The 18,366-nt window shown below is 45.3% G+C and overlaps 1 long non-coding RNA gene across 1 annotated transcript; it reads right to left on the reverse strand.

Moving 5' to 3' along the window:
• Positions 1–5,993: 5,993 nt before the first annotated feature.
• Positions 5,994–17,132, reverse strand: LOC121824790 (uncharacterized). The gene is made up of 3 exons (XR_006066774.2): positions 16,790–17,132; positions 12,777–12,828; positions 5,994–6,364 (listed from the first exon to the last, which is right to left on the reverse strand). It is a non-coding gene; the product is annotated as an uncharacterized LOC121824790 (long non-coding RNA).
• Positions 17,133–18,366: the final 1,234 nt, after the last annotated feature.

The raw sequence follows: 18,366 nt of genomic DNA on the forward strand, positions 1-18,366 counted from the left end.
ACATGTTGGCTCACAACTGTCAGTAACTCCAGTTGCAGGGGATCTAATGCCCTCTCCTGGACTCTGAGGGCTCCAGGCACACATGTCGTACACAGGAATACATGCAGACAAAACACCCGTACACACAAAATAAAAATAAATGAATATAAAAAAAAACTTCTGAAAGAAGTAGAAATGTTTTCACAAACATGTCTGATAGATTTTCTGTAGCCCGAGAAGAGGTCTCTCCACCAACATAGTAAGACAAATTAAGCCAAATTAAAAAGTAAAAGACCGGGTATATTTGGGCAAAGCAACTCCCAGGTGAACCCTCCAGCCCCAGAGATGAGGTCAGGGGAAGGGGACAGGAGAGAAATCACATGGCTGATGGGAAGGAGGGGGCTTCAATACTCCCATAGGTGTGGGGCAATGACGCATCCTCCACACACTGGGTTTGTGCCCAATATACACTTTGGGTGGAGCTCCTGGAGAGGAGCTGCCTGCGGTCCCTGGGAATACAGAACTGGGCTTTTTGGCAGTTCTCTGAGAGAGCAGGGTTGGAGAGAGAGAACTGGGGCCAACCTGGAGATTCCAGCCACATATCTCCACCTTCTTGGATATATTCAAGCCAGTTCAAGTCTGGCTACTTCCTGCCGGCCTGGGACAATGTGGTGAGGGGGAGACCGGAGTCGGTGGGCTCACACTCAGAGGGCCCACTGACTGCCATCCTGGAGTGGTTACAGAAAACCTATCAATACCCTCTAAGTTCTATTCCCTGCAGGAGCCTGAATGAAACAACCAACTTGCTCACACTAACTGTCTCCAGCACACACACACACACACACACACACACACACACACACACACACACACGGTTTGAAGTAACAATTTTCCTCTAAACAAAATGACTTGGTTACTGTTCTATTTTGTGAAGAGACACCATGACCGTGGGAACTCTTATAAAAGACAACACTTCACTGGTACTTACAGTTTCAGGGAGTTAGTCCATTATCATGTCAGGGAACATGGCTGGACACGTGGTGCTGGAAAAGTAGCTGAGAATTTTACAGCTGGATCCAGAGGCAGCAGAAAGAGATACTGGTCCAAGCATGGGCTTCTGAAACCTCAACGTCCACCCCCAAAGCGACACACTTCCTCCAGCAAGGCCACGACTCCTAATCCCTCTCAAGTAGCATCTCTTCCCTGTGGCTAAGCATTCAAACATGAGCTCGTGGGGCTTTTTTGTTTGTTTGTTTTTTGAGACAGGGTTTCTCTGTGTAGTTTTGGTGCCTTTCCTGGATCTCTGTAGACCAGGCTGGCCTCGAACTCACAGAGATCCTCCTGGCTCTGCCTCCCGAGTGCTGGGATTAAAGGTGTGAGCCACCACAGCCCGGCTTGTGGGGCCATTCTTATTCAAACCACCACATGAAGTGAAGTCTTCTTGGAGAAGCTCGTGGTGGAAAAGCCAGCCACAGCTGGGCCTGGAATTCCCGGCCAGTCTGCATAAGAGGAAGCTGAAGTTTGGTGAGATGTTCAGAGGCTACCACAGATGCCTGAGGACTTGAGTTCAATCCCTAGGTCCCACATGGTGGAAGGAGAGAACTGACTCCCAGAAGCCGTCCTCAGACCTTCACCTGATGGCTGCAGCACACACATTCACACACAGCTTCACACACACATTCACACACACCTACCACCCACAATAAATAAATGTAAAAAAAAAATTGGAAGAGGGAGTTGAGCTATTAAGATATAAAAAGGGTTCAGGGCTGATTTGAAGAGTCCCACCACCAGCAGCAGCCAGGAACGGGACAATCATTACAATTTATTAAAATCCATCAATCAATGTGCTCATCGTTATATTCAAATTTATTTTAAAGAAACTAATGGGTGGCTGTAACAGAATGACAGGAAACCAATTTATTATCTCACATGAAGCATTTCTTCTGCCTTCCCACATCAGCCATGCCCCCATAATCAAACAGTAATGAGCACACATGTCTCTTTATAAAGGTTCTCTGTCTAGTAAATGAAAAAGAAATGGAAGAATCAGAATATAGCATTTTGTGTCTCCAATAAATTAATAAATTTAGGCATTTACACTAATGGCCGAGACTGTCACAGGAAAAGAAAAGATAACCAGATAACCTAGGAAAGAGAGCACAGCACCGTGGAGTCACCGGATGTACAGAGCCCAGCTGATCGATCTCCGAGTCTGGCTTTTCAGTACCTGACCTGAAACTGGAGCTGTGTGTGAACCACACAGGCATCAGCAAAATCCAGAATTGTGGGGGAGATGCTACGATTCTTCAGTAGACATCCGATCATGGGAATGATTCCTTGAAAATTGAGTCTTCTTGGGTAAACTAAAAAGAGAGGATGAAGGAGTCGGTCTGCAGATTAAAGGAGATGTCAGCCATGTGCAGTGATTTTTATACTTGGTCTAAGCCAAAAGGCTGAGCAGTGGTGTCATACTTTGTAATGGGGACAACTAAGGCATGGTGTCTAGAAAGAGACATTTAGGGGGTAAAATTACTCAATGCCATGAGGGAGTGAGTGGTACAAGGTTCATGAGGACTTCCGTTCTAACGAAGACAGAGTGACGAAGACCAGATTTATTCTCCAGTCCAAAATCAGTAAGATAAGAGGCCAATAATATAAAGCAGGGGGCGGGGGAACCCTTGACTTCCGACACTGAATGTCTTGCTTCAAAGAGCGGTGACCACTGAGAGGGGTAACAAATGACTGGGCTCTAGAGTGGCCCCAGCTTAGCCTGTGTCGACTCTCCCGACCAGACTGAGAGACCAGTCAGCAAAGTGCCCCTGTCCGTCCGTCCACGTCGTCCAGTCTCCCGGAGTTGAGGAGACAAGGCTGAGAGTTTGGGATTGTGCCAGGGAGAGACCGAGGCAGAGAGAAGGTGCTCTGAGGCACTCATCAATTCAGGTAGGGATGGAAATTGCCAAAAGCCTGGGGATGAACCACCCAGAGGTCATTTTCAGGGGCCCACCAGCAAAGCCTGTGGCCTCACCCAGCACAGGAAGAAATCTACTAGAGCAGGAGGATTCTAAGATCCAAGTCATGAGGCCAAACTGGCTCTGGAGCCAAAGCTGTTCAGCCCCTTTCCAGAAATGCTTAAACCTCAGGCCTCAAAATGCCCCAGCAGTTTCCAAGCAACTTGCATTCCAGAAAAGAAAAAAAAAAAAAAAACCCTCAAGAATGTGTTCCAGGAATGTAAAACATCCACCAAGACAAAGATCACAGCGTGCAAGTGTGCGTGCATGCGTGCATGCATCATGACCCAGGTTACAAATGAACAGCAACTTTAACTGATAATGAGAGAGAAAAAAATATGATAGAGCTGACAGGCCAAAGTGTGCAGCAGTTGTTAGAACCGTAGTCCAGACAGCTGACAGCAGAGGAAGATCTAAACACATGAGAAAGCCTCAAATACATTTTGAGAGATTGAAACTAAAAGCAGTTGAAAACTCAGACAGACACACACACACACACACACACACACACACACACACACACACACACACACACTCAGAAGAAGAGTATGATACACGGCAAAAGAAAAGTTTCAACTTGAAAATACTAAAATGGGAATTATTCAAAACGGAACACAGAGACAAAAGACAGGAGGAAAAAGAGCGGCGGTGAGCATGACAGTGTGTCCAGCCTTAGAAGCGGTAACTGCGTACCCCCGAAGGGGAGAAGGAGAAGGGAAGGGGTCCTCTTTGCTTCTGCTTCCCTGTTGCTGTGATCAACACCATGACCAAAAAACAACCCAAGAAGAAAGGACATATTTCAGATCACAGCCACCACTGAGAGACGCCAAGGCAAGATCTCAAGACGGGAATTTGAAGCAGAAACCGATAGCACCTGGTGTGGGAGCACAGCACTAGGAAGGCAGAGGAATGGCAGATCTCTGTGGGAGGCCAGCCATAGTGAGTAAGTTCCAGGACAGACAGGGCTATGGAGAGACACCCTATCTCAAAATACAAACAAAACAAAAAAGAAAAAAGAGAAAGAACTCTGCTTACTGGCTTACTCTCCCTGGCTACCTTTCCTGCATGGAGCATGTCCACTTGCCTAGGGATGGCACCACCCACAGTGGGCTGGGTTCTCCTACATCAATCAGCAATCAAGAAAATGCCCCCAAAAACATGTCCACAGGCCCATCTGATGGGAGCAGTTCCTCAGCTGAGGTTCCTTCTTGCCAGATTTTCAACCAAGTTTAGCCATAATAAGAGAATTTTTTGGTGTTTGGTTTTTGAAGACAGGGTTTCTCTGTGTAGTTCTGGCTATGGCTGTCCTGGAACTCACTCTGTAGACTAGGCCGGCCTCAAACTCAGAAATCCACCTGCCTCTGCCTCCTAGTGCTGTGCTCCCACACCAGGGATTAAAGGTGTGTGGTGTGTGCCACCACCACCTGGTAGGAATTTTTATTAAAATAGTGGCTGAAGACAGATGTTCTGTGGCATATGCCTGTAATCCCAGCATTCCTGAGACTGAGGTAGGAGAATCTTGAGTTTGAGGACAGGCTGAGCTATATAGCAAGACTCTGTCTCAAAAACCAAAAGGAGCCAGGTGGCGGTGGCACATGCCTTTAATTCCAGCACTCGGGAGGCAGAGCCAGGCGGATCTCTGTGAGTTCGAGGCCAGCCTGGGCTACAAAGTGAGGTTCAGGACAGGCACCAAAACTATACAGATAAACCCTGTTTCAAAAAACCAAAAAAAGATATGCTCCAAGAGTCTTCTCCTGGACAAATCTAAATCCTGTCAAGCTGAAAACCAGTACTAATCACCTACTTCTGTCTTGTGAAGAAACCGGAAGGCATGAAACTAAGATTTAGCAGCGACTATTTTGTGTGTGTCGAGAACCTTTTTTTCATTCACTTTGTAACCTATGTAAACAAATATTTCAAATGAAAATACTCCATTCATAAATCATGTGTTCCTTGGGAACAAAATTCATACTTTTGGAACCAATTCACCATCTTAGTTTTTTTGATGATATCAGTCCTGGCTGTTCCTGACTGAATCACTTTCTGATCCTTGGTGACAACCAAAATCTAACAAAATTAATAAGCATTATAAAAGAAAATAAATGATATACAGGAGCAAATTAGAGACAAGATAATATTATGTTTCAAATGTAGAACTTCCTGTTCTGGTTAGTGGTAATATTTGGCAGGGAGATGGCAGGTGAGGAACAATAATCCTGAAGTCAGATCTGACAATCTTCCAATCCTTAGGATGTCACTGAGGGACTCTGGTGTGCTTCGAAGGGTTTTATGGCTGTTTTGTAATCCAAGAGGCTGAGGTGCCAGCATTATAAATGCTGCTGAAAGGTTTTCATGTTTCTGATATTCTAAATCAACCATTATCGTGTTTCTCAATTTCATCTAACAAAAACCTCCATTAGCTGTACCCCAAACAAGAACAAGCTTCAGTAAGGCTGATGATGGGCCACACACCTTTAACATCACCAAATGATCATGTCCCACAGCAGGGAAAATCAGCACAGCCCGAATACTAAACCAGAAATCTGAGAGTCTGATACAGGCACAGCCTGCTATGAAATTAATTGCTCACGGAGCCAGCCAGAAAGTGAAAAATATACCGTCGAACATCTGTTGTTTGTGAATGACGAGGGTCAGGCCGCGTAAGATCAGCTCCTGCATTTTCCAGTGCTCCTGCATTTTCCAGGAAAGTACCTCCATTCTGCAAAGATCAGCAACAGGACTGCGATGTCCTTCAGTTCAAAACGAATGCCAGCTTTTCTGCCTGCTTTCTGATCCACCAAGATGTGAGCAAGCAGCCTCCCCTGCAAACCCACACCCACCCCTCCCTGTACCCATTATGAACAGGATCCGTGATGGACCATATCCCTGAAGCCAACCACCCAAATAATGCCCCCCCCCGCTTAAAAAGCAAACAAAATGACTGTCAGATTGAAGTTGATCGATTCAATGTGGGAATAAAAGACAGAATAAAACCAACCTCAATAGTGGGGGAGGGGGAAGACTGCCTTTTAATACCAGAACAGCGAAGAATACCAGTTTCTTCTCGGGAGTGGCAACTATGCCCTGGTACAGGGGGCTTGGGGCTTCTCAGGACGGAAGAGGGGACTACTGGAAAGTTTTATCAATGGATGTGTTCTTTATAGTCCCAAGACCAACGTTCAGCAGATGTTCTCCTTACTGAGTTAGTGTCTTTTGTTGGGCAGGTGGCCTTATCAGGATGCTGAGTCAGGAGTTTCTCAGCTCAGTGGTTAAGAAGACCCAGGTTCAGTTCCCAGCATCCACAGTGGACAGCTCTCAACTATCTGTAACTCCAGCTCCATGGGATTTGACACCTCCTCTGGTCTCCACAGGTACTGCATGCACATGGCACATATACAGACAAGTAGATACACACACATACACATAAATAAAAGAAATTTTAGAAACATTTCCAACTATGAAAAAGGAGCATAGTATTATGATACCATGCCCACTCACTCAGTGTGGTACAGAATTCAAAAGTTGAGGTTTTACTGCAACCTTTGATAAATATAGGGGGAAATTTTTTACTTTCAGAAGAAGCTTTGGGAGCTCTTAATTCAACTGAATCACAAACATGCATAATAGATCTCAGGATGTGTACACATGAACTAAAAGTTATTTTCATTCCAAATGCATCAGCAATGCAAGCATGTATGTAGCACAGGGAGACAAGGAGCAAATGAACAGCACAGCATCTCTCCGGCAGAGGACCACAGTGATAATCCTTAATAGTCCAGCTCCCTGAAGGCATACTTCCAGGGCTACATTCCAACAGTCATGGAGGGCAGCAGCCATCCTCTGTTCAGCATGGCTGGTTCCCACTCAAGGGTTCTGGATCCCTAGGAGTGGCCTCAGTCAGAGGCCCTATGCAGAGATATGTTCTTGGAAGTGGGGTGTAGATGTAACTAACAGTCTTATTAAATAAAAAACATAAAACCAATGCAAAGAAGAAAGCCAAGAGGTCAGAGCTAAGAGCTAAAACCTTACCCTTCCTCCTGCAGTGGTCCTACTTCTCCGAAAGAGAGCTACTTCCTGTGTTAAAGTCCTTATAAAGACTTTCAGTTCTGCCTTCTCATTGGTTGTAAACCCAACCACATGACCACCTCGTCATTGCCTGTCTGTACAGACCTCCACGTCTTCTATAGTTGTTATTGAGATTAAAGGCGTGTGTCTCCAATGCTGGCTGTATCCCTGAACACACAGAGATCTACCTAGCTCTGCCTACCAAGTGCTGGGATTAAAGGTGTGCACCACCACCGCCCAGCTTTCCTATGGCTTGCTAATAGCTCTGACCCCCGGGGAACTTTATTTATTAACATACAAATAACATTTTAGTACAAAATAAAATATCACCATAGTGGGGGATGCCTCCCTTGATTTCCTCACCACACGAACAAGGTGGAGACTAACCTCCTCCAATGAGATGGAAAAAAATGAATGAGCAGAGAGGGGTGGGCCTACAAGGAGAGCAGGGTAGAGGTGCTTTGGCCTTCCGACAAAGGCTGACTCTAAGGCTGCTGTGTCCTGGTACTGACAAAATGACTTGCCAGTGACATACTGGAGCAGCCAGAAGATCTGAAGATATGAGCTGGGCACGATGACACATGCATAGAATGCCAGCCTTCAGAAGGCTAAGGCAGGAGGATTGCTGTGAGTTTGAAGCCAGACTGTGCTAATTAGTGAATACCACGTCACTGGGGCTACATAGGAAGAAGAAAAGGTGGGGAGAGAAAATTGCCAACATATCATGAGAGTCTGGGCATGAAGCCGTACGTTTTCTCAGGTCCCGCCCGGCACCGCGGTCCCTGAGACACTTATAAAATAATCATTCAGAGGCTTAATATTAATCATCAATAGTATGGCCTATAGCAGGCTTCTTGCTAGCTAGTTCTTATAATTTAACCCATTTCTATTAATTGGTAAGTCGCCACGTGGCTATGGCATTACTAGTCTGCTGTCTCCTTCAGCTGGTGTCTCTCTCTCTCTCTCCTCTCCTTTTGGGTTCTTCTCTCCATATACTCTCCTTGAATTTCCCGCCTGCCTCTAAGCTGCCTTGCCATAGGGCAATGCAGCTTTATTTATCAACCAATCAAAGTAACACATATTCACAGCATACAGAAAGACATCCCACAGCATGGGCAGATTTATTATACTTAATACCCTCTTAAAAGAGCATTATTGTAGTCTTTGGGGGGCTTCTAGGACAAAATACCAGAGGCTAGGTAATACACAAACAGAAAATTTACTGTGCACTGTTTCGGAGACTGGGGAGTCAAAGATGGGGGTGCCAGTGGGTGGACCTTCCTGATGCACCCCAAATGGTAGAAGAGGAGTCACTGCTGGGAGTAAAAGATGGGGTGCCAGTGGGTGGACCTTCCTGATGCACCCCAAATGGTGGAAGAGAAGACACTGCTCCAGCCTCTTTTTGAAGGCCACTAACTCACTTCCTAGTGCCTCACCTCTTAATACAGTCACATTAAGGGCTCAGCCTCACATAGTGAGATCATAGCAAGTATCCTTCTATGCAAAAAGCACATACAACAGAAAGATCTGGCAGTACCCTTCCCAGCGGGACAAGGAGTTCCCGTGTAGAATACAACTGCAAAATTCTTACGTCCAATCATTCTGGCATCTATTTTTTCCTGTGCTGTCATGTGAAGCACACATTATATCTTGTCTGTATACATACATTTATCTCATATGTATAGTTATCTCTGGGGGATCTAAGACCCCAGCAGATAGCAAAATGCAAGGATTCTCAAGTCCCTTATATGGAAGGATTCCCTACTTGAACCTAACACAGCAATACCCTGTCTTAAAAGAAAAAGGAAGAAAGAAAGAAAGAAAGAAAGAAAGAAAGAAAGAAAGAAAGAAAGAAAGAAAGAGAGAAAGATAGAAAGAAAGAGAGAGAGAGAGAGAGAGAGAGAGAGAGAAAGAAAGGAAGGAAGGAAGGAAGGAAGGAAGGAAGGAAGAAAGAAAGAAAGAAAGAAAGAAAGAAAGAAAGAAAGAAAGAAAGAAAGAAAGAAAGAAAGAAAGAAAGAAAGAAAACACAAAAGGCAGGAAGGAGGTGCGCTGTGAACAGCACAGGAATAAACAGACACAGTGGTGCTTACGGCACAGATGCCGCAGAGGTTTACTGTCAACATCAGCACCATCATTAAAGCACTCTGCAGCTGCTGACATGTGGGAAATGCCGAATAAATAGCAGCTATTTATATTACTACTACACTGTGCGTTCTCATATTAAGTAACATTCATAACAAAGATTCATAAGGCAAATATTTGAAGACATGATCGCAAAGCAGAACTTGGTGGCCCGCCCCCTCCCTCTTCAACCACCGTTATCGCTCTGAGATGAAGAGACAGCCTCGCCGAGGCTCTACTGCTTGTCCCAGGCCACGTGTGCACACGCTGGGCCAAGAGCTGAGTCTGTCCTGTCTAAACACCCCCTCTTCCCTTGAGTGAAGCAGATAAGGATGGAATAAATCGGAGGAATGTTTACACGTCTTCATTCATCCGGTCAACTGGGAGACATGTTTCCCCCTCTACCATTTAGTCACCAATGAGCCCTATGACAGACCAACACAGGTCCTAGAGGGAACCTGGCAGTTGTCTTGCCAAATGACATGTGGCCACACTACATCTAAATATTCGTGTTTAGACACACAGGTTAGTGCTGCCCTCAACCCTGGCCATAGAAGCCTCTTCTGCAGTGGGCAGCGATTAACGCAGAGACACATAACCACTCAAGGTGCTGAGAATAAATGACTGTTAACTGGATACTCAACTCTAAATGGGACTTCTACATCAACCTTACCCTCAGGTCTCTGGGAACGTGGCCAAAGAGGATGCAGGGAAAGATGTTAGAGCCAGCAGATGAGGATGCAGGATGTTAGAGCCAGCAGATGAGGATGCAGGATGTTAGAGCCAGCAGATGAGGATGCAGGATGTTAGAGCCAGCAGATGAGGATGCAGGATGTTAGAGCCAGCAGATGAGGATATAGGAAAGGATGTTAGAGTCAGAAGATGAGAATGCAGGAAGGATGTTAGAACCAGAAGTTGAGGGTGCAGGAAGGATGCTGGAGCCAGAAGATGAAGATGCAGGAAAGGATGTTAGAGCCAGCAGATGAGGATGTAGGATGTTAGAGCCAGCAGATAGGAAGAAGCGCTGTGCTATGGAAATGTTGTCTTCCAGACATGACATGATTGTTTTACTCATGAGCTCACTGCAGCTCTGGTCACCTGAATGAGAACTGCACAAGGTCAAGCTAACAAGATCAGTCAAGATCCCATCAGGCAGCAATAATTGGACTCAGTGGGTTACAAAAAAAAAAAAAAAAAAAAAAAAAAAACGTCTTGAAGGTGGGAAGAAGGCATTTGGGAAGTGTGGTGTGTGGGAAGGGGAAGTTGGAGGGTATGATCAAGATACATTGTAAATACATATGCAAAGAATACAATACGAAGTATTCTAAAGAAAACATGACATACCAACTATGAGCCATGGGGCTCATAGTATTAAGAAAGCAGAATGCAGGTGGTATTAAGAGTTCCTTAAGTCAGGCGTTGGTGGCATGTTCCTTTAACCTCAGCACTTGGGAGGTAGAGGCTGGTAGATCTCAGTGTGTTTGAGGCCAGCCTGGACTACAAAGCAAGTTCCAGGACAGCCAGGGCTACACAGAGAAACCTTGTCTCGAGAAATAAAACAAGAGTCCCTTAAATAAGGTGGATGTGTCATCCTCCCCCCCCCCCCTCATAATAAAGGATATTAAAAGACCAAGGTCCCTACAATGCTGGGGACTCATATGCCCCCCCACCCCACCCCCGCGCTCAGGCTTCCTAGGCCATACTGACTCCTATGCCACTCACTCAGGGCCAGAAAACAGGGAGCAAGAAGATGTGCCGCTTGCCTCTAAGAGCTTGATTTAAAAGTTACACAGATAATATGTGCAGAAGGAGCCAGAGCACAGTGGTGTAATCATACACAACTGCAGGGGAACCTGGGAAGTGCAGTCTAGATGTCTGGCTTCATTTGGAGAATCCGACTAATAAAGGAAAACGACAGGGGCTGGAGATGTGAGGCAGCTGGCAGAGTGCTTACAAAGTGTGCGTAACAGGCCTGGATTCGATTCCCAGCATTACACAAATTGGACATGACGGTGCCTCTGGACTCGCAGAACTTGGCAGGTAGATGCAGGAGGATCAGAAGTTCAAGGTCATCCTTGGGGCTAGCCTGGGCTACCCAAAAGAGGCCAGCTTGGGCTACATGAGACCCTGTCTCCAAAAAAAAGGGAAAAAGACATTGAAAAGTGGGCAAGCAACAGCCAATTCTGCCCTCCAAGTTTATTTCTACTCTCTGCCAAGACTGCGCTACGACAACCATAAAAATGTTTAAAGGCATAAATTTTCAAGGACAGACAAAGTAGGAGAAATGGCCACAGATGAAAAATACACAAGCAAACCGTATTTCCAGGCTGGTACCCTTTCCCAGGCAGTTCCTGGAAAGTATGTCCTACTGGATGAGTCCAAGTCCATTACTATAACAAAATACATGAGATGAATTATAGAGAGAAAAAGGTTCTGGCTGACAGTTTTAAGAGGCTTCAGTCCATGATCAATTGGCCACTGCTTTAGGCATATGGCAACATAACACAGTCTGGTGGGGCAAAGATGTTGAAGCAAAACAACTCATGTCACGGCCCAGAAGCAAAAGCAGCCAAGGTCCCATACCTCCCACTGACAGCACATCCCTGGTGACATCATGACCGGTGTCACAGAACAATTTCCCTTGAATTGAAAACATTCTACCATAAAAGGGAGCTCCTTAGGATCCAAGAAATTCTAAAGGGAACTTCATTAAGACTCAGGAAGTAGGAGCTGGAGAGATGGCTCAGGGGTTAAGAGCAGTGTCTGCTCTTCCAAAGGACCTGGGTTCAATTCCCAGCACTGGTAACTCCAGTTCCAGGGGATCTGACACCTTCACAACAATGTACATAAAATAAATTTAAATAAATTATTTAAAAAAAAAGACTCAGGAAGTAAATAGGAGCTGGCACACACCTTTAATCCCAGCACAGGAGGCAGAGGCAGGTGGATCTCTGTGAGGCCACCCTGGTCTACATAGAGAATTCCAGGACAGCCAGAGCTATACAGTGAGACAAAAAAAAAAAAAAAAAAAAAAAAGCTGAGGAAGTAGACAACTTATAAGTCTCAAGAGAATCCCTGAAATTTACCAGATTTGCATGATTACATAAGCAGTAGGGGATCCCGAAGAGAGACTCTTTCTGACTTGTCCAGCTGCCTGTAAGTCCTGCAGAGAGCTTGAGGGTTCCAGCTGGAATCATCACACTGGCTGGGGTAGGTTGTTGGTGACGTAGCTTTCCTGGGGCATCCATGTGCCTTTACATAACCCCAGTAAACTCACTGGCTCAGCATGTTAGACTTTGGTGGTGTCCTCCTTTGGGTCTGTCATTAGTTCCCCTCTGTAGAAGGCATTTCTACCATTTCCTGGAAGCTCCAGGTTGGAAGCTAAACCTTTAACAAAAGAGCCTTTTAGGGGCATCCAAGAACTACACCAATGTGCCACCTAAGCAAGAAAGTCCATCAAGAAAAAAGGTGGAAGGTCCCATACAAGAGAGGGACGGGATTGTCGAGGGAGTAGGAAAGGTGCCCTAGTTAGCTTTAATGGTCAACTTGACACAGGCTATAGTCATCTGAGGAGAAAGCCTTACCTGAGGATTTACCCACCTGTGGGCATGTGTGGGGGCCAAGTTGTCCTAATTGTTAACTGACGCCATCCCTAAGTAAGGGCGAAATAAAAAAGAGAGCTAAGTAAGCATGCGTCTAAGTGTGAGCCAGCAATCGGTATTCCACCACGGTTTCTGCTCCAAAATCCTGCTTAAGTTCTTGCCCTGAGTTTTTTCAGTGATGGACTGTGACCTGGAAGTACAAGCCAGACAAACCCTTTCTTCCCCCTGACCTGCTTTCTAGCATGGTCTTGTCACAATAAAAGAAAGAAACCTAAAAACAACAACAAAAAAAAAAAAAAAAAAAAGTGATCTCAACAACTACTCACATAGTGGTGGCCAGGTGGCACACACCTACTAATCAAAGAGTGTGCACTTGATCACAATATTCGATATTGTGCTAATGTATAGCATGGTGGCTATAGTTGACAATGCTGGCTTGTGCGGCTTGAAATCCGTTAAGAGAAAGGAACTGTCACATACACATACTTTTCATTCCATCCTGCAGGGAAGCTCAGAAGGTAAACAACTCAAAGCAGCTCCAGGAAGTTCCTGAAACTGACCAGATTCACTAAATCCCTCCCTCCCAATAGTGAACAATAAAGACAGCTGAGATCCATTCTCAGACAAGCCAAGCTATAAAGATTCTGAGACCAGACCAGCTGCCTGGGTCAAGCAGAAATCAGCAAAACTACATGGAAGAGGCTTAGACCAACTGAGTGACTTGGAAGGGACACTCTCCAACCTATGGAAGTGCCTGCAGGCTGTGCAATGTGCTCCAGATACCCAGATTTTGTGAATTGGCACCATTACTGGCTTGGGCTTTGGTGGTGTATCTGTCTTTGAGTCATTTCTGCTCCTGTAAGTGACCCTTCACCCATATTCCTGCAAGCAATCCCAATAAAACTCATTGGTTCACCAAGCTGAACTTTAGTGGTATCCGTACTTTGGTCTGTCATGGCCTCTCTATTCGGAGTGAGTAGATGTCCTCTTAAAAAAAAAAAAAAAATAGGGCTGGAGAGATGGATCAGAGGTTAAGAGCACCGACTGCTCTTCCAGAGGTCCTGAGTTCAATTCCCAGCAACCACATGGTGGCTCACAACCATCTGTAATGAGATCTGGCGCCCTCTTCTGTATACATAATAAATAAATAAATCTTAAAAAAAATATATCCTTCTCTTTCAATCTTTTTTTTTTTTTTTTTTTGAGGGGGTGGTTCGAGACAGGGTTTCTCTGTGTAGCTTGGAACTTGCTTTGTAGACCAGGCTGGCCTTGAACTCACAGAGATCTGCCTGTCTCTGCCTCTCGAATGTTATGCCACCCCCCCCCAACCTTCTCTTTCATTTAAAAAATTTTTTTATTTATTTTTAGTTTATGTGCATTGGTGTTTTGCCTACATGCATGTTTGTGTAAGGATTCCAGATTCCCTGAAACTGAAGTTACGGACTATTGTAGAATATTATTTCAAGGTGTGTTACTTTTGTTTGTGCTCTGGAACATTTGTTTAATGATGCGACGATGTGTTTGATTAAATAAAATTCACCTGTGGTCAGGAGGCTGCGTCAGCAACGAGCTGACAGGAAGTGGTGAGGGGAGCCAGGTGAGAAAGGGTTTATAAGGAGGGCAAGGAAAAGCTTGGGGGCTTTTTGGAGGACACACACAAGGAGAGGAGGTGAGCTTCTTGCTATTCAGCCTCTCTGAAGAGCAGAATTCCCCCTGAACCTTTGAATCCTGAGTTCTTTAGAGGGAGAGAGGTTTAGTTCCCCTTATAGCTTTGCAAGAGTTGGAGCCGGAGGGAACAGATGTTGGTAGCCATGGAGTTGCAGTTGCTGATTCCGACAGCTGTGGCTTAAAAGGCAGCAACCACTTAAATAAAGGACAACAACAAACAGTTGTGAGCTGCCATGTGGGTGCTGGGAATTGAACCCAGGTCCTCGGGAAGAGCAGCCAGTGCTCTTAACCACTGAGCCGTCTCTCCAGCCTCCCCCCACCCCCTTTCATTTTAATGGTAAAATTTAGTTTCCAGGGAGGGCCATCAGAGATGCCTTGACATCCAATGGCCAGAGTCATTTCAGAGTAGTTCTGGCCAGCAGGCTGGCCCAGTGGTTAAAGTGTTTACCCGGGCAAGGCTGATGGCCTGAGTCCTGCTTCTGGTCCACAGCAGAAGAAGAAGACCAACTCCAAAAGCTTATCTCTGACCTCAATGTATATGTTGTGTTATGTACACACATGTTACAAAATAGTAATAATTTTTAAAGTGTCCTCTTGTCTCCAGAAAATAACTAAGGGCCATAGTTCAGCCTATTACACCAGACAGCAAGCAGTGATGTGTGGACTTAGCTTAATAAACGCTGTTCATTGAGCAGATTTTTTTTTTCCTCCAGGAGGGAACACAGTTCCCTTGCAGTAATCTTAATAGATGCAACTGGGCTCCATTTCCTGGCTTTGAGGTGATGAAAAATTAATTTCCATACTTCAGAAATAATAGTTCCCACTCACAGCACTACAGTAGAAGTAAATAGAGCATCACTAGTTACTATTATAGCAATGTTGTGCATCCGGGAGCCTGGCGGTCGTAAATCCTTTTCAACAGACATGTTATTTCTTCTAAGGGAACAAACAGATTTGTTGTAGATCAGAGAGTCAACTGACAGATGGCCTTTGTGAAAACACACCATTTGTATAAATAAATTATATTTTTACCACGGCACTCGGCATTTGTAGTTTCTGGAGAAAATAGCAATGCCCCCATTCTTTAGCTTGGGCTTGAACTGGAAAAGGCCGTTCTGTGTGTGCGCGGCTCACACCGCACAGACCTGCCAAGGCAGATGCTGAAATCCAAATCCTCTCCATGTCTGCTGCCTCTCGCCATCACAGGCCCTGCCTAGAGGTAGCAGGGTGGCCTCCCAGACAGCATCGCGGAGCAGAGCGAGCGAGTGATCAGCTGGCACGCTCCACGAGCCCTAGTTCTGTTTCCGTTAAACTTCATGATACCATGTGCCTCGGGTTTCCTAACCACAACTTTGCATAATTGGGACTGATGGTGGATTTGTCTACGAGACCCGGGACATTTCATTTCGCTTTACCACACAGCTCATCACTTCAGTGATGAAATGGCTGGTCAGTTCCTTTACAGCCCAGACCAGCCTTGATGCTGAACCTGATGCTGTAGAAGTCATGCACGTTGGAGCGGCACACACGTAACACACGCTTCAAATATTTACACATTCATGCACAAATGTGCATAATATGTATTTATATATGTGCATCTGTACTCTTCCTAACTCTAAACATCCTGCTCTCTGATTTCCTTTTTATCTTTAAATTACCATACAGAGGAAAAAGTTTTCCCTTCGGCGTTTTCATACAGACTTTTTTTTTTTAAGATTTATTTATGTGTATGTATGTATCTGTGCACCACATGCATGCAGTGCCCTCAGGGACCAGAAGAGGGCGTTGGACCTCCTAGAACTGGAGTTACAAATGGTTGTGAGCCATCACCCAGGCATCTGTAAGAGCAACAAGTCCTTATAACCACTGAGCCATCTCTCCAGCCCCCAATAATTTGGTGGGGTTTTGTTTAAGTTTTTGAGAACTTCATGGATGAGTACTGTATTTACATCATTTCCACCCTCCCTCTCCTCTCTCCAACTCAGTCCCTCCACTCCCTCTCAAATTCATGTCCTCTTCTTTAATTATACATATATATGTATATATGCACCCATGTGTATATAAGTAAAACATTGAGCCAATGTAGTGTTGTCCTTCCGTACATGTTTAGGGCTGACTACCTGGGGCTGGATAACCTATCAGGGTCATTGTCCCTGGGGACAACTACAGCCACTGTGGGAAGTTCTTCATCTAGGAGTAGAGTCTGGTAAATTTGTTCTGTCTGTGTTGGCATGTCAACTTGTCCGACCTTTATGCATATTGTTGAGATTTCATGGATTCACCTTCTCTGTTGTGTCTAGAAGACACCATCCAGCAAAGGTATCCTGATCCTCTGGCTCTTACCTTACTGTGCCCCTGTTCTCTGAGCCTTGGATGTTCTCTGCCTCCACTGGGGCTGGCAGAAAAGGATAGGTTTTTAATTAATGTTTTTCAGGATCAGGACCGGTGAAACGTTTCTCTTCTTAGGAGAATTCCAAGACATGAATTCCAGCCACAGATGGAAGAAACGGGGTTGAGGGCACAATGATCGCCTTTCTTTCTTTCTTCCTTTCTTTCTTTCTTTATCCCCCTCTATGAATGATTTAGATCCTGAACAAGAAAACAAAAGTTTAACATTAATCATGTCCACCATTCAAAATCTAGTGACCTGAGAGACTTTGCATGTTTCCAGCTTTAACAAGAAAGATTAACAAGACTGATTGATTACCAGGACTTCCCCAGCGATTAGATATTTTCAAAAGCTGTATTTATTCTTTAAAGTGATTGCTGAGCTGGGAGGTTCATTCATAACCTCAGACCCCCAGACTGCTCTGAAGAGTTATGTTGGTAGGTAGGCTGATGGAATTACCACAGCATCCAGGGCAGTCCACTTCCAGCTGGTGGTTTCCCTCTGTCTGTATGCCTGTCTGTCTGTACGAGACAGATTTCTTGAGGGGGAAGGAAACACAAGTGTACTTACCTCAGGAAGAAAAGTCACCACAAAGCAGAGTCAGGATTGTACCTACGTCCCACTTGGTGAACCAGTGAGCTTTTGTTGGGGTCACTAACAGGAGTATGGGTGATGGATTATTTATAGGACCAGGGGTGACTCAAAAGCAGCTATATCACCAAAAAAAGCCCACCCCAACACCCATGGAAGCTCACAAAAGATGCAACCCTGGAGCTTTCTGCACCCCTTGCCGGCAGCTCCACAGGTCAGAGAAATCTCTCTACAACTCAGCTGCTCACTGTCTCCTACCCCACAGTCGTTCACTGTTTCTAAAACCCTGGGAAAGCTTATATGCTTCAGCTTCCTCAGACCTGTGACTGTTGGCCGGCTAAGTTTCCCCCACCTCCCACTTCCCTCCTGGAGGAAGCTGTTTCTGTTTGTTTCCTTGCTGGCCTGTGTAGCCCAGACTGACCTTCAACTCGCTTTGGAGCCAAGGACAACTTTGAACTTCTGATCCTCCTTCCTCTACCTCCGAAATGCTGTGTTAGGTGTGCACCACCATGCCCGGTTAATTTACCAGAGACCAAACCCAAGGCTTCATATATGCTGGGTGTGGTAGTTTGAAAGAAAATGGTTCCTAAAGGGAGTTGGCACTATTGGGAGGTGTGGCCTTATTAGAGGAAGTGTGTCACTGTGGGGGTGGGCTTTGAGGTCTTTTTCTCAAGCTTCACTCAGTGTGAGAGTCAGTCAACTTCCTGTTGCCTCTGAGTCAAGATGTAGGAATCTCAGCTCCAGCACCATATCTGCCTACACACCACCATACTCCCCATCATGATGATAATAGACTGGACCTCTGAAACTAAGCAAGCCAACCCAATTAAATGTTTTCTTTATAAGAGTTGCTGTGGTCATGGTGTCTCTTTACAGCAATAAAAACTGGGCAAGACACTGGGCAAGCACTCTCCCAATTGAGCTATATCCCCAGCCCTTC

This window comes from Peromyscus maniculatus, chromosome 21, assembly GCF_049852395.1.
Source record: "Peromyscus maniculatus bairdii isolate BWxNUB_F1_BW_parent chromosome 21, HU_Pman_BW_mat_3.1, whole genome shotgun sequence".
NCBI lineage: Eukaryota > Metazoa > Chordata > Mammalia > Rodentia > Cricetidae > Peromyscus > Peromyscus maniculatus.